General features: G+C 25.3%; 1 protein-coding gene across 5 annotated transcripts in view; it reads right to left on the reverse strand.

Annotated features, from left to right (window-relative positions):
* Positions 1-17,272, reverse strand: part of LOC132929025 (uncharacterized) — a 162,188-nt gene that overhangs the window by 136,640 nt on the left and 8,276 nt on the right. For all 5 annotated transcript variants that reach the window (XM_060994053.1, XM_060994050.1, XM_060994052.1 and 2 more), the window contains exon 2: positions 1,047-1,103. The gene's annotated coding sequence lies outside the window, so the exon portion shown is untranslated. The remainder of the gene's footprint in view (positions 1-1,046; positions 1,104-17,272) is intronic.

A 17,272-nucleotide genomic window follows, 5' to 3' on the forward strand; every position in this document is an offset into this window, starting at 1 on the left:
TAATTATAATTTTAAGAAAATTATATTTTTTCTGTGCCTCAGTTTATATGAATGGGTAATTCAAATTAATAAAAACATTAGTTTTATAATAATCCTATTTAAATTGTATCTTAATTAGTTGTTACGCAGTGAATGGTATTGATGTATTGTGTAAGACAATAAATTATAATATTATTAATTATTATACAAGAATAGTTAAAATATCTAATAAAGATAATCTGCAATATATAACAACCATCATAATACGAGTATATATAGGTTTACAATATATTGTTATATTAGTTTTATTGTTTATTATTTTAAGACATGTCTATCATATTATATTATTGTATTCTGTTTAACATACTTAAAAATTTAGATACATAATAAAAAAAATATCAAAGTTTTTACTAGTAATAAAAAATATCTAAATTTAAATAAAAACTATTAAAAAACATTTTTAACCAATCATTTATATTTTATTTATATATATATACTTAAAGAGATTCAATTATGACTTGTATAGAAATGATAAATAGTAAACAAAAGAACCCCCGAGAGAAACATATTTTTTTAGAAGCCTGTAATTTTATTAATGCAAATTTCACAGAACCATATTTGAGGTAAGTACTTAGTTTAATTAATGCATCCGACTATAACTCGATATAGAATTTCAATCGAAATTATTATATTTTGTACCGTATAAGAAATATTTCACTCAAAAATATAGCGCAGGTCAAATCACAAAATAGACGAGTATAGAGAAACTAATATCCTTGGTATTTTGTTTTAATTTATCCTAGCATTTGACTGATATTTTCATTAATAAGCAACACTCTTGGGGTCACTTGGAATTCTAGTGTCACGACTCAAAACTTTGCAGACACTATATAATTATACAAACACTACACACACACACACACACACACACACACACACACACACTTATATTATATATATATATATAACAATTGCCAAATGAACTGTTACTCCGCAAAAAATAAAAACAAAAACAATACGCATTTGTCTTGCATCATATGCAACATATGAAAATAACTAATATTTACCTGATCTGCTGTTTATTGAAAAATGTCTACAATCTTGTTGTTCCGAAAAATCTGCACCTATAATCAAAAATTTAGAACTATAAATAAATATTCTGTTAAAAAATGTAATGATTAACCATAGTTTAAAATTAAATAATATATAATTAATAATTACTACTCTAGTATTCGGTACACTATGAATCGTTGTTTTTATTGTAAAATAAAATCATTTTACAGTATTTATCTCAAACAAACGCATAACTTGTACTTAAAATAGGATTCAATTTTTTATCAGATAAATTACTAATAAATAATTATGTATATATAATATATATTATAAATACATGCTTCAAAAATGAATAAAAATAAAAAATTTTAATTCCTATACTCGTTGACAATATACAGAGTAATCACTAAGCATATTCCACTTGAGGATCTATTTTTTTAATTTAATAAATAATAATTAATTAATTTAAATTTTGATTTTTGGAATTTTTAATATTTTCAAATTCTTGAGAATTTTTGTACTACTGAAGAGAGTTCTGTGGCAATACAAACTTATGTTTTCAAACAAAAATACTCCTTTTTACCGTAAATTATTTATTGAATAATTTTTTTGAAAATGTTGTTATACTTAATAATAGTTTCTCAGTTAATAGTATGTTTATATTAAAGATAATAGTCCTTAAAAATTATTTTAAAAATATCTAAAATAGTATTTATTATACATGAACCATAATTAATTACAAAATTATAATTTTAGGGGTTTATCATGTTTGGTGAATTATCTTATAGTATACGATTTGTATATAGAATATATATATTTATTTTTACGAATGTAAAAAAATAATCATTATGTTTTGAATAAATAATAACTTTATTGCAGTGTTAACCTGACTGACGTTGTTGTCATATTTTCTACAGCGCTTATTAACGCGATGTCATTTTTTTTTTTAATTACAGATCACAAGTTTTTTGTGTATGTTACGTAGTTAGTATAAAAAAAAATAAGAGTGACAAAGGCATCGTTAAAAGTATAATGTTATACACTTGAAGTAAGTTTCGTACAACTGCCAGCTAAATGTATAAAGTAAACACAGAATAATAATAAAGGATGTAATGATAACCAGCTGTTGTTAGTTGACATTATTTTTTACATAAATCACTATAACATATACACGTATGTCACCATCCTTAATCTTGAAGATATATATTTGTGGCTAGTTTTTTAAAATATCTGTCGAGTTATTCCGAACTCTGAGTAGGTCATCCACGGCTGAAGTCTACACTGTTTGTATATTATACATCTATTATTATTCATTCACCTTTATAACTGATATAAATAAATAATATTATTATAACCACTATAATTTATACATAAGGATAATATCTTTATATTTTTAAATCATTATAACACCGCCACGAGAAATACACAATCCATAAATGGATGATCCATTTAACTTAACTCATAGGATATTCGTTATTTCATAAAACACTAACGTTTTTAAAAATATTTATTTTACATTGTTTTAAATCGTTAAAAACAACATTTTAAGAAAGAAAAAATGTTTATGTTTTTTTATCGTCATTGGTTTTAAAGTATTTAACTCTTTTACAAGACAACATAAATTTGAATTTCTTATTCCTAAGCAAAATATTATTCAAACTATTTTGATATATAGAAAAATCAAATTTCGTAAGACTATAGTTTATTTTTTGTTTAAAAGTATTTAAAATTTATATGCGCAAAGTAGTAGGTCAACATTTTGAAGGCTAAGACCCCTGTGTACCACTCCAATCCGTCCATCAAAACTTTAAATAGGTACTTATAACTCATAAGCTACTGGTCCAAAATTCAATTTTTATATATAAAGTACTGCAAACAAAATTTTGCATTAAGATAAGAAATTAAAAATGCAGGTTTTCATTTGGAAAAGTAAGAATCTAAAAAACTATATGTAATTTTTTTAACATCAAAAATGATATATAAAAAAATTCTTTTCTAAAACGTTAATAGTTTTCGAAATAATGAGAGTCATATGTTAAATAAATTATCCGGTTTACCTAATATTATACAGTATACATTATGAGCCACATTGCATGCGGGTGATTTATGGGGGGGAGTTTTTTTACGTATGAAAATTCATTTTTTTTGCCTTATTTTCTTTTCTTATTAATTTTAAAATGATCACATTTCGTTTAATTTGTGACAATACAACAGCTGAACATGATAAAGGAAAAAAGAAAAACTTCTTACTATCATAAAAGCTTCATAACGTACGTGAAGTGGTAAATAAATTCACACAAATCTATAAGAAAGTTCTGTATGAAAGTTTTAAAAAGTAATGCAAATAATTCCAGATACCTATTATAAAATCTATCGACAATCCTTGACTAAATCATTGTTAAACACGAATAAACTTATAAAATTAAAACAAACATTAATAATTTTCTATTAATTTACGTAGCTTTAAGAATGTTCTTGTGTAATTTGGTATCAAATTGTTTGACCAGTTTAGCACTGTTTCGACATTCAAAAAGAAGCTCATCAAATTGTTTGTTCGTTATATAGAAGCTAGTCTCACAAAAATGTATACAAAGAAACAATAAGAGTATCTAATCAATCACGAAAAAATAATTATAAGATACTATAATAATTATCTTTTCGATATTAATATTAATGTTAAATACATATTTTAATTTTAAAATATAATTTATTTTATTTTATGCCATCCAGTTTTTGTAACACATATTAGTAACTAAATCTTACGGCATCAATTTACTATACCCACTGTATCGTAGATTTTATATTTAAGTTGTTCGTGTCCTTGATATGAATTGGATATAGTGCAAGAGAAGTTTATTAATCGTATCAACTGCGAGACAAAACGCCATGGTATACCGGCGCCATGTCCCCACGACACAGTTGTAAAATGATTTCAACAGCGCAAAAATTGATTTTCGAATACCTACCTCGCACTCCGGGTATTTTTGACGACCACAAAAAATGTTCCCAACTACGCTTCAAAATAAGTTCTCGCGGTGCGCCTCGTGGGTATTCGTTATTTTTATCATTCACCCCGCCCCCTCCTCAACAGGGGTGGTGTAAAATATAAGTTCACGGTGACCTATTCTTCAAGAAATCGAAAAATAAGGTTGGAAGACTATGATGCGATATAGGTATAGTATACAAGTATACTATAAAAGTGTAGTAGGTATATATAAAATTATAATCGATTTTTACGGAAAGCCCGTATTCTTGAACGACTTAAACAGTTATGATATATCATACTAAACCTACGATAGCTTTCTCGATGATTATTGAAAACAAAAATCGAATAATTCCACGCACGTTATACTTTTAGGGAGCGTTTTCAATTGGCTTTAAGAATTTGCTGCTGCTCACTTAACGCAATAGGCAAGATACCGATTTTATCATAAAAATACATTCTCCGGCTAAGATAGACAATCTATAGTCCCAACAATCATGTTTTGGGCCAATATTAATCTACAGTAATAGAATATAAAGTCTTTGGAGTATACGGAGATACAATAATTATAAAAGTGTTATTGCTTTTGATACCTAGTATTTTCACCTGAATCTATTAATTTTACGCCTTTAAATAACTTAAAATTAGTCTAAATATTTTGAAAATTATATAAAATATAGAAAATTATAATTTAAGTAACAGTGAAATGTTTCAAGTTTTTTCAATTAATACTGTTTGAACTATATTTTTTTAAAAAACTAGATTTAATTGTAAATTGTGATTTTATTCACATGATACTGCTATCATAATATATCTTAAAGGATAATTGAGTAAACACATACACGGTTATAGATCATGAACTGATGATAGATTACTTCGCGTTATTATTATTCTATCACGATAAATATTATTTATATAACCATATAATAAACATAGTTTTCATCGTAACTTCATAAATAAATCACCTTTTACAATATATTGTACGTTAGAATAAATTCCATTACGTTAAATGTTTACTAAAAATAATTACTGTGAAATATCGACACGGTTAAAATAATTCGCTGCACTCACAGTGGTTACGAAAAAAAAAATACCAAATATTAAGATAACGTACCAAACTATTTTAATGATACTACTCGCAAAATATGTCGCCCGTATATATCTTGTTAATCCAGAAGCATTCCCAGCCGTAACCCTACGCTTTTTAATCGAATCTCCGGTGGAAACCCGAATAAAAACTCTAAAACGAAAATTAAACAACAGATTTATTTAAATTATATCAGCGTTTATTAGATTTTGTGACGTCAAGTATATTATACTTGATATTTTTTAAACTTGAATTCGGCCGAATATGAAATTTGTAACCAAAAAAAATTGTTGTTCAATTTTTTTTTCTACCAGCTGACATTATACTGTGTATAATAAAGTAAATATCAAATAAATCTTTATTATTATCATAAAAGTAATTACTGAGTGCTAATATCTAATATATGTAACCAACAAAGCGTTTTCATTTATATAGGTAATGTACAAAATTGAATAATTATCATATGTGTGTAATATATTTAAATCAAATGAAAACATCGAGTCAATATTATTACTCAGGTTCTATATATTTTTTCTTATTGTGATATATTAGGGTTACCATTATCACTTATTATTATTTTACTTTTATTGGTAACTAAAACTAACCTCAATTTTTATTATATGTTTTTTTTTGCAAGTAGGTAGGAACTCATAAGCGCAACTAGGGGGGGAGGGGGCTTGGGTTAGCCCGCTCAATTTTTTGTGTTAGTGTTAATAATCAATACTAGTGGTGTAGGGGCAAAGCCCCACGGGTCGCTAATATCAATTTAGCCTACCCAGAAATAGAGTTCTAGTTGCGCCTATGTAGGTACTGTACTACTGTGTGACAAAAAAATGTTAAACGATTTTTATAATTATAATATTTATAAAGTTATTATGTTTTTCAAATAATAATATATCTTATTATTAATTACTGTCATCAAACAATGTATAAAAGAATCAATTAAGACATTCTTTTTTTTTTAATTAAACAATAATTGAAAACTTTAAAATTGAGATTTTTGAATATCCTTTATTGTCACTGTTATTCCTATTTAAGCGAATTTACAGTTATTAATAAATTATATTTAATAGAAAACCAGCTAATTTTATGTCACAAATTCTATACTTATTGAAAGCCTAAATATAATTTAAAATAAATTTGCTACAAAAGGCAAATACCACAGGAAGATAATTATTAAATTTGATTTGGTTAATAATATCAAATATAAAAATAATCAACGTTTTAATAAAAATAAATAATTTTTGTTTAAAACCAAATTTAAATTGAACTAAATAAACAAAGTTAAACACACGAAAGTTTATTGAACATATATATTTACTTAACAAATTGCAGCTTGTATCGGTATTCAATAACATTGACTATTAGTTAGAATTCCACAAATTAGTCTAGGATTACGTTAAAATGCATTTATGTGTGAAGAAATATTTAATTTTAACTGATAGAAATTAAATAAAAAATGATTTTGACTAATATTGCTATCAACAGAAATAAATTACAAACAAGTTAATTTTTATCGACAATATATTCATCATGCCTGAATTATTTATTTTTCAACTTCTCCAGTCTAAAGATTTAAGCTTCACCACTAACTTATGATTCAAAACTATAATCTAGAAATTCATCGAAAATATATAAATATTGTATACATTTTTACATTGTATACATATTCAGTATTTACGTACTACCGCGTTGAAGGTAAACAATACTAAACAACTCAATCGATTTATAATAACTACTGAAAAAACTCGATATGGTTTCGCTGTATATGGTAACATTTGTTCTAAAAGTAGCAAATTTAACATAAAAAATTCAGATATGTCAAAAAATGATACAATACAAACTACAAACTTTTATTTTTTTCTAAATTTTTCAGCAGATTTTTTTAAATAAAATTGTATATATCTAAATTGCAATCCGAAAGAGAGATTTGTGAGTTATTAAATTTTACAGAAAGGATGAGGTTTCCATTTGAAACACAGAAGTTTGTAACACCATTGAACGGTACGGTCTTTAAATGGTAAAAAAATCTTAAATATTCTAAAACATGGTCTTCGAGTGTATTTAAAAATTACAAGAATCAAAATTTGAATAACTCTATTATTAAAGAAAAAAAGGGGATGGGTGTCTTTGGTAAATCACTCTGTATGTTATATTCTACAAAAAAAAGGAATTATTGTGATTTGAAATTATATTTCTGTATTTTCTTTTTCGTAGTAATATAAAAGGTAAAACGTTTGGAAATATTAGATGTTTATATGTGTATGAATATTTTTGGAATTTGTATAACTCCCCCCTCCCCGTAAGTGTGAAAAGGTATACCATCAAATCGTAAATAAAATAAAAATATTAGGATGAGACTAGATGAAAATGAATATAAATTATATATATATATATAATTATACATCACGCATAAATTATTTTCATTAGACTTAAATCTGTAAACGATTTTGTCGAAAATTCGCATTTATTTTTTAAGTGGTTTTGGTGTATAGGTCAAAAACAAATGCATCATTTGCTCTTCATCTGTATACACAAGATAAATAGCATTACGCTTTATTCTGGGGAGCGTTATTTCTCTTCTCGCTAATTGTTTTCATGGCAGAACCTAATGTTGTTACTGAGCAGTGTGCGGTATATTATAAGTAAATATTTTATAATACTACTTATTTTCGTCTTACGATTATAAACAAATTATATCACTACGGATGAATGTGTTCCTATATGTAGATTTTTCGGTACGTTCATTACATTTCATTACTTCATGGTTTATTAAATGTGGGTGATTTTTGTATTTGTCATATATTATTTTATGGTTTCTGGTTACTTTTAATTATGGTTGACTGCAATTTTGAGTATTAATAATCAAGAAAAAATATTCATACCAAATAACACTCGATATTGGTTAATTTTAAATTTTAGAGTAGTTAAATTTAATTCAAGTTCAAGGATATCGAAAAAATAATCACACCTTTCAAGAAAATTAAGATCTTACATCTCGTAATTCTTTTTATACATTTTTGGGACTTGGGGTACAGTATTATTTCAGAACTATAGAAATATGGCAGATGACTAGATGAGTTGCCTAGTCGTAGGTAAACGTGGAAATCCAGTGAGTAAGTAATTTGTCCTCAAATCACCCGAGACGAATGTATATAAATAAGGCTAAAGTGCAACATAATTACAGAAATAACTGTTATCTCAGTACAGATGACTAAAACCCGTGAATAAATAAAAATAAAAACAGCTTTAAATAATTATTAGTAATATATAATTATTATTAATATTTTAATGTTTATAATATTATATATAAAAATATACTATTAACATGTACATATCTATATACATATATTTATGCATGGATGACAATAATTTATATTTAATTATAAGTATATGATTATATAAATAATATTTTATCTTATCATTTTTGACAACAATAATATTATTATTATAATAAGTGTTTACTATAATTATTAATAATATAATGAACTCACGACACTAGTGTACCCGAAATGCCTATTCAAAACGCCGTGTAACCACAATTATGCAATCCCTATAATAATGATTATTATACTGATTACTTATTATTAATGATTATTACTGTTGAGAATATTTTAAAAAATAATATCCCACCTTCATATAATACGTATTATATAGAAAGATAAAAAAAGAATTGTGCCATAAAAATATCATACAATGTAAATTATTTAATAAAGGTAATAAGCCATAAGCATACAAATATTAGCATCTTTAATTTAAAAATTGTTATTGATAATGATTTATTAAATTTTTGAAATAATAAACTATAGATTTTATATATGTATTCATCATAGTTATACGCCTATTTGATGGAATATTTTCTCTTTTTTCTAGTTAATTTAATCGTTCAATAAACATAGATACATTAAAAAACAATAAGTGTCACGCAAAACTTAACACAATTATTGATAATAAAAAATGTTTTTTGTATTGTTGAAAGTTTTTAATAATGGAAATAAAAAAATATATAATTATTAATTAATTAAGTACTTTTTTTATATCGGTCTTAAAAAAAAAAAAAGCTGAGACAAAATTAATTTTATCCATCGTTAAGTTTATTAATTACTTTAAAGATCAATGAAAAAAATATATTTATACATAATACCACGTGTTTAAAAATAATAATTTATTTATCAGATATTAACACATAGAATTATTTTATACTTGGACATTTTTTTTTAATGTATTTCGAGTTTTATCCGAATTTTTCAATTCATAAATATTATATATTTCGTATATAATATGCCTATTTATATACCTAAAATGCGTCGTATTCCGAACTATAAGATTATAAATAATAATTTATTGTCTTCAGTGTCAGATTCATTTTTCAACATTTGACTCGACGAAAATTGATTTTTATAATTATTCGTTAACCTATTAAATTTGACCATCACTATGTCACAAACATGATTATTATTATTATTATTATTATGTCATACAACGCGTATACTTTATAGAGTTATATATCGTATACATTATTATAACAGCTGCAGACAACGATACATTTAGCACATGCACGCCCCGACCACACTACAGTATAATATGTTTAACGAGCAACAGCAGACTACGCGTACAAACATAAATAATTGTTCACTTCAAAAGATTAAAGCTTAAGTTTATGCAAACAAAATTTAGGTTTAGGCAGGTCCGGCAAGATATCAGCCGTTTTAATTAAACACGCAAACTTTTGGCACGCAAGCAATTTTGACCGTCCTTTCCGGCAGGTTTCGTCATTAAGCCCAAATGCAGCAGTATACGACGTCAGACATGTCCAGCCCCCTCCTATCATCCACGAAACTACTATATTATAATCGCATGTTCTACAAAATCGTAACAAATTTTTATCTCGCGCTGCAGCTACCGATTACCTGCATTTTTCGATCGTACATAATATACAAGGTGATTCCCTCCAGAATTCTCATTTCCACTCATATCCATTTTTTAATTTTAATATTGAATTTGTTTAAATTCTAAATTTTTACATTTTTAAGATCCATATTTTCAATGACTTAGATTTAAAAAAAGTGTCATATGGTGATAAAAACAATTTTTTTTTAAATTAGAACCATTATTATTTTTACCATTAATTATGAAACAGGTGATATTTAATAATATTAATGTATCCAAATCCAAATTCGAACGAGTATTTTATGTTATTTAACTTGGGCTAATATATAAATCCATGATAATAGGATTAGAAGAAATGAGATTACTGGGACTATAATTATAGTAATTAATATTAAGCTATCAAGATTTAGTATTTAATAAAGTATAATAAATTAATACTATAAAAATGACATTTAAATACATTTTATAATTTTGTAAAACCATTTTTAATGGTTATTATCCTTAGTATACATATTTTAATAACTGAGAAACTACTCGTTGAAATATTGATTTAAATAAAACATTTTCAAAAAAATTATCTGATTAGTAATTGCTAATTTATTATAAAAATAATATAACTATTCTTTTTTTTTTAAATATGGTGATATCGCCAAAGAATACTCCTTAAAAAGTATAAAAAGATATAAGTATTTGAAAATATAAGCTTGTATGTAAAACTTACAAAAATCAGAATTCTAATAAATTTATTATATTCAAGGAAAATTGGGAGTGAACAAGCTGCATGCTTGGTAAATCATCATTCTGTATATAACAGCCACACGGACGACAAACGAAACGTGCGCACCTTACATAATATTATCCGCGTTATTCGACTGCCCTTTTGAAAGTATGAGGTCTTCTGACGATTTACGAATTTAGTACCAACCAACGCGCTCTCTCTATATATATATAATATATACATAAACCTAATATTGCGGTCCACCAAAATTGCTCTAGAAGTCTAAACTATATTCTGCATACAATAAAATTATGTAAATAAATTAATAAAAAAACATAATTTCTGAAGATATGTAAGTATACATTATTAAACGATAATCATTTGCCAACATTTTTACATAAAAATATGACAAACATGCTATGGGTACAAGCAAGAGTCACTGATATTTGGTATATGGAGCGTATCGCGTAAACACCAGACTTAAAATATATTATTTATGGTATGAATTAAATCAGCACGTGAAAATATGAAATCAATCAAGAAAACAAAATCATTAAATATTATTATTGTTTATGTAACTAGTAAACATGTACGTATAAGGTCAATTATTGGTTATTCCATCTCATATGATAAAACCAAAATAATATTATAAACAAAAATAACTAACTATAAATAATGAATTAGTAATAACTAACTTAAAAATATGTAACAAAAAGCAATATTAAATGCCCAATAATTTATTTTTATTGGCTGACTGAATACTATATATGTATTTCTTACGTAAACCGACGTATATTTACTTCACTAATAATTCCTTTTTTTTTACATATTTACACAAAAATACAGCGCGTTTTTATCGTATTTATACATATATTTACGTACCTACAAAAAAAAAAGGTTCAACAAAAATAAAATTAATAAGATCATTTCAGTATAAAGTATAAAATATAAAGTATAAACTTTAAATATCGAAAAGCAACACCCAAAAGTCCTGTACAAGTGATTAATGAATAGAGTGTACGTATACATATTTAGTTAGACCCGCAATATATACGTATAACACATTATGCGTCGCGGTATCACCATGCATTAATATTTAAAACAGTATGGGTATAGGTGGCAAATCCGAAAGTTTCTTTAGACTTAAAATTGATGAGAATATTTTATTCTTATATAATATATATATGTCAACTGTTTTCGTAAATATAATAAAACAATTAATCACCAACGAGCTTATATACTCGTGGCGGACGCCAAACAACTGCAGCAGCCAATGATAAAATATATAGATTATAAAGGTAGATAACAGAAATGGTAAATTGTTTTCAAACGTCCTACGATAAAACTCATTATATACACAATACACTTATCGAGTATTAAATTATTATCTTGCTCGTTTTTACATTTAAATATAGCTTGAAAGTCTAAATATATATATATAATATATATATATACATACATATTATAATATATACATAGTGCGTAAACACATAAATTGATAAAAATAAAGGCTAAACGAATCCTATGTATAATATAAATTATAAGTACGTTTCTCGTCTGTCTCGTATCCGGGTCCCGTCTAACTTTTCACATCAAATTTTTTTTCACGCTCAGCAACTTTGAGCGTGATTATCGTCAACTCCCTATCCACATTTCTCAGGCGCTCTGCAAACTCGAAGTACCTAATGAAGTAACAGATCGCTTTGTTGAATGCACGTATCTAATACAAATATACATGCATGATTTAAGACATACATTATATATTTTGATTTCAGTTAAATAATTAAAGTATCTGAAAATATTGGATAAAGTAAAAATATTATCTATAAAACGCTGATTTCCTAGGTAGTTTGGATACATAGCATTATCGATCACCGAGTAAGTAAAGTACTTCGATAAAATTTACGAAAAAGAGCGATTAAATATAATTAAATACTTATAATGATTGTACATAATTTTGTACATGAATGCAATGCTAATACACGTGCACATACAAACATTTATTAATTTGTAAATTAATTATCATGTTTATAGGTGTCTAAATAAATTAATTTAATGACAATTGTATAGATTAATTTTATATTAAAATAATTAATAATAATTAAAAATTCATTAAATATCACACATTTAAGAGGACGTTATACCCGCATTTGTTGTCTCTGTCTTACTAACGTACATCATAACAAATTTTCGTTCAGCAGAATACATTTTGTGATGTTAGATTTAATATTAGAGTAATTTTACCTTTCATAAAATTTAAAGATAAGAATATTATCTAGACAGTGACATATGCTTTTATTGATATTATTATTTAAATTTAAGTGAGTAATAGCTATGTAAAATATTACAACTTTAAATGTTCATAACTCACTGTAAAATTATAATATCAATAAAATCATATGTCATTGTCTATTTTTTACCCTTAAATTTGAAAATAAGTAAATTTACTCTAATATTAAAGCTAACATCACAAAATGTGTTCTGATGAACGAAAATTTGCTATGATCTACATTAGTAAGACAGAGACAACACATACGGGTATAAAGTCCTCTTAATACATCTTTTTGGGCACTAATTACATTGATATTAATTTCGTTGTTTATGTATTTTGTTGACCAATATTAAGTTCGATCAACTCATTATAATATATTGGTATATATAAATAAAATATTATAATAGTATAATTTAGTGTTGAGTAATATTCATCGACAAAGGTGTGAAAATAAAGAATTTTTTAAATAATAAATAAAGGAAATTATTAACAAGTTTGTATTCATTTCTAAGTGGTGGGCATTGCTTTTCAATGGTTTACGAGTAGTGTACATTAAGAAACATTAGATTACAATCGTATCATTTAACATATTATAGTTGCAAACACAAAAAGCAAGAAAAAACAATTTAACTAATTTAAATTATATTTTAATCGTTAATTATTTATAAGTATTTGTATGCATTAAAATTAAACTTGAGCATTTTTATTTATTTCATTTATTTCAAATTTAATATGTATTAGTATCGTAAATATTATATTATATTAAACTTCTAGGCTTCTGAGAAGACCAACATCATGAACTCAAGAGTTAAAAAAAAAGTTTAAAAAAAAAAAGCTATTGTGAACTCTGTCAGAATGTTTTGACATATGCACATACTCATAAATATACTTTTGTATCTAAAAATAATTCAAATAATATCATATATTGACTAGGAAAACAATTTTTAAAAGAGTTCGAGTTTCTACTAAACAATATGTTCGTTATTAAGACAAAAAGATCTTCGCATTTAAAATATGGAAGGAATAGAGGAATTACATTTCAAATAAAGAACCCAAAAATTCTAGCGCCAGCTCTAAGTATACTACCTAACATATTGATATTTGTTATAAGTATTTCAGATGACATCAGCGCCACTGGTTTCCCCATTCTGAAGTTTAAACAATTAAGGTACACGCGGGTAGTTGACGCCACAAAATAAAGGATGATGCATAATCACGTTAAAGCGAATAACACGATTAGCCTTCGACTAGCCAATACACACACATACACAATTATACATTATTAACATGTAAAATCTAGGGTCTCTGTAAATTATTTTTATTTTGCATAAATATTATCATAATAATGTTCTTATATTACATTAATAATAATTAGTATCGTTTTGATAGTCAACCCGCAAATGGTAAACACGTATATTTTTCCATCCTTCTTTGCGTGTAAATTTGTGAATTATTTTTTTTGTCACATTTGATAATTGTTTTTATCAATTTTTATTATTTCGTGAACATGAATCACCACATTTTTTATAATAATTCAATTTATGTTAATCGCCAAATTTGTATTATTTAAAATTTAAATATATATACGTATACGTATATATAGTGCAAACATATGCGCAGCGGCTGTAGTTAATATTATATTACATTTATCATATTTGCTCAAGTATTGAGTAACTGTTCTCTACTTTATTAAATTTAATTATTAAATATGAACTACCACTTATTATTACATCTTATATATCAATTGCCATTTTGGTTATTATAAAATTATACATGTCACTAAATAATTTAAAATTTGTAATTCGTGTGCTCTATTCGTTACTAAATTTTTCTTTATTTTATAATACATTCGTGTGCTCTGATCACCATTGTTGGTTTCTTATTATACGCAATAATTATATACTTTTATACATAATATTATACCGGGTCTTATAACCAGAGTTTTACATTCTTTTTTTACTTTAGGTATAGGTAGCAGCTGGCCAGTCTACGCACCGACATAAATTGTGAGTAGCTATACCATTTTTTATTATTATTGCTTTTTATACATTGTTTGAGCCAGAAGGGCTGTAGATTATTTATATTATATGTTACTTATGTTTCTGTGATTTATTTCATACTATTATATATTATTTAAAATGTAACCTATTATACAGCAACATATTGTTACCTTTATTCAACTGTTCAATCACAATTTTATAGTTTTAAGTACACACACTGGTCCAATATTGAAATACACATAATACAAAAATGTATTTGTCGACCGGTGTATAGTGTCATGACATGAAACTTTTGAGTGATCATCTAAGCTCACAGCCTAATATTGTTTATTCCCAATCCGTACAAGAAAATTTAAAATGTTTATCTGTTTTTTTTCTCAAGCTAAAAGTTTTCATTCTATAAAGTGAAATATATATTTAATTTCCACTATAATATAAAGCGGTTAGAGTTTATTATGAATGGAATTTCATACTATATAATATTTTCATGTAAGTTATTACTTTTAATGCAATATTTTTTTATTTTAATAACCAACACATTTAAGCTGAAAAGAATAAAGATAATATTAAGTGCCTTCAAGAAAATAAACTTTTTAAATTAAATTTGTTTTTTTATCAAATATTAATACAACGAAATAATATAATTATTTCTCGCAGTAATAAAATATAGGTACCAACGAGCCCAATAAAATATGTGTATTTATCATAAGTTTCAATATTGTTTTATAAAATAACTTCTTAATGCCGTGGTTAAAAAAAAAATAGTTACAATTTCTCTTCTGCGCGGAATCGTCAATTTCTGTATTATATTATAGTTTAATACAAAAAATCTAAAAAGTATTACCACTATAATGTATATTTTTATACAGGTAATGTACAGAGTAGGTCCTTTACTCTGACTAATTTTTTTTATATAATTCTATATACCTTACTCAATTGCAACATGTTTTTACAGGCATGCGACCTTTTACTACGACCAATAAGTTTAAAATAATTATTCGTTGATTGATATTCAAAAAGAAAAAAAACCGTCACTCATCCAAAAATATAATATAACAGTGTCATACAATATTCAAACACAATACATTACGTTTTCAATAATATTATGAAATCGATAAGAATAATTATTATTAATCGATAATAATTATACTTATACGTTCACATAAAATCATAATCAAACCCGAATGATCCATTGGTGGATTTTAGGGAAAAGGCCCGCAGGCGGCCAACGTTAAAAGAGGTCCATTTTTATAATACCATAGCAAGTATGACTAAATAAGATCAAATTATTATGGTCCTATAGAGATAACGATCCAAAGAATATTTTTTTTGCTGTCTTTATCTAACAACAAGATTATATAAATATTACACAGTTTGAGTTGATAGCAAAAATATTTCATGAAACCTCTAAGTTAACAAATAATGCGTGCTTTTTATCAGGAAAAAATAACGTAAGTATTGTTAGTAATTCGATTTCACAGACTAAAGAAAACGGTCGAGTCAATGGGAAAAACAAGACGACAACGACCATATAATATATAAAATATTTTAGTAATAATTATAAGAAAAATATCCATCACAGTAGGTACACGTTACATTATTAAATTATGTTGGACGTAGATACTTAACTAAGTCTAAGCAAGTAAGGCCGCTGCAAATACAAATAAAGCTGCATATAATTAATATGCAGTCACAAACGTTGAAAGTAATATTATGCACGCGTATAATTTTGGTGACTCATTTTAATTTTTGAAAGGCATACTATATTCTTGAAAATCGTTGACATACGTACATCATACCGAAACTAGTTATTACCAAATAAAAATGTCATAGATATTAATTATTAAAATTGATAACAGAAAACTTATTTTATTATTATTAACGATATGGGTTTTACTATTGTAATATACAACAAATATAATTTGAAAATATTTATAACCGAAAAATATTGTTTTAATATTTTAATACTAAATTATACCTATATTATACTTTTCTAAAAATGTATATCTTGTAACATCAGATATTAAACAAACATTAAACAGTGTTTATTAATAAGCATTTAAAGTTAAAGTGTATTAGACCTCAACTTTTACTGGTTATCATTTACATTTAACTCTGCTCATTTTAAATTTTAAAGCTTCTTAAAAAAAAATACCTAATAGTATTTTTTTAAAATTATTCTGATTATGATTATGAGATAGAAATTGTCACCAAGAATAAAATGTAAGAAAAATACATTTTAATTACAATAAACTTTATGAAACTTGGTGTTCACTTAAATTATATTAAC

The sequence above is a fragment of the Rhopalosiphum padi genome, chromosome 4 (assembly GCF_020882245.1).
Source record: "Rhopalosiphum padi isolate XX-2018 chromosome 4, ASM2088224v1, whole genome shotgun sequence".
In the NCBI taxonomy this organism is placed as follows: Eukaryota; Metazoa; Arthropoda; class Insecta; order Hemiptera; family Aphididae; genus Rhopalosiphum; species Rhopalosiphum padi.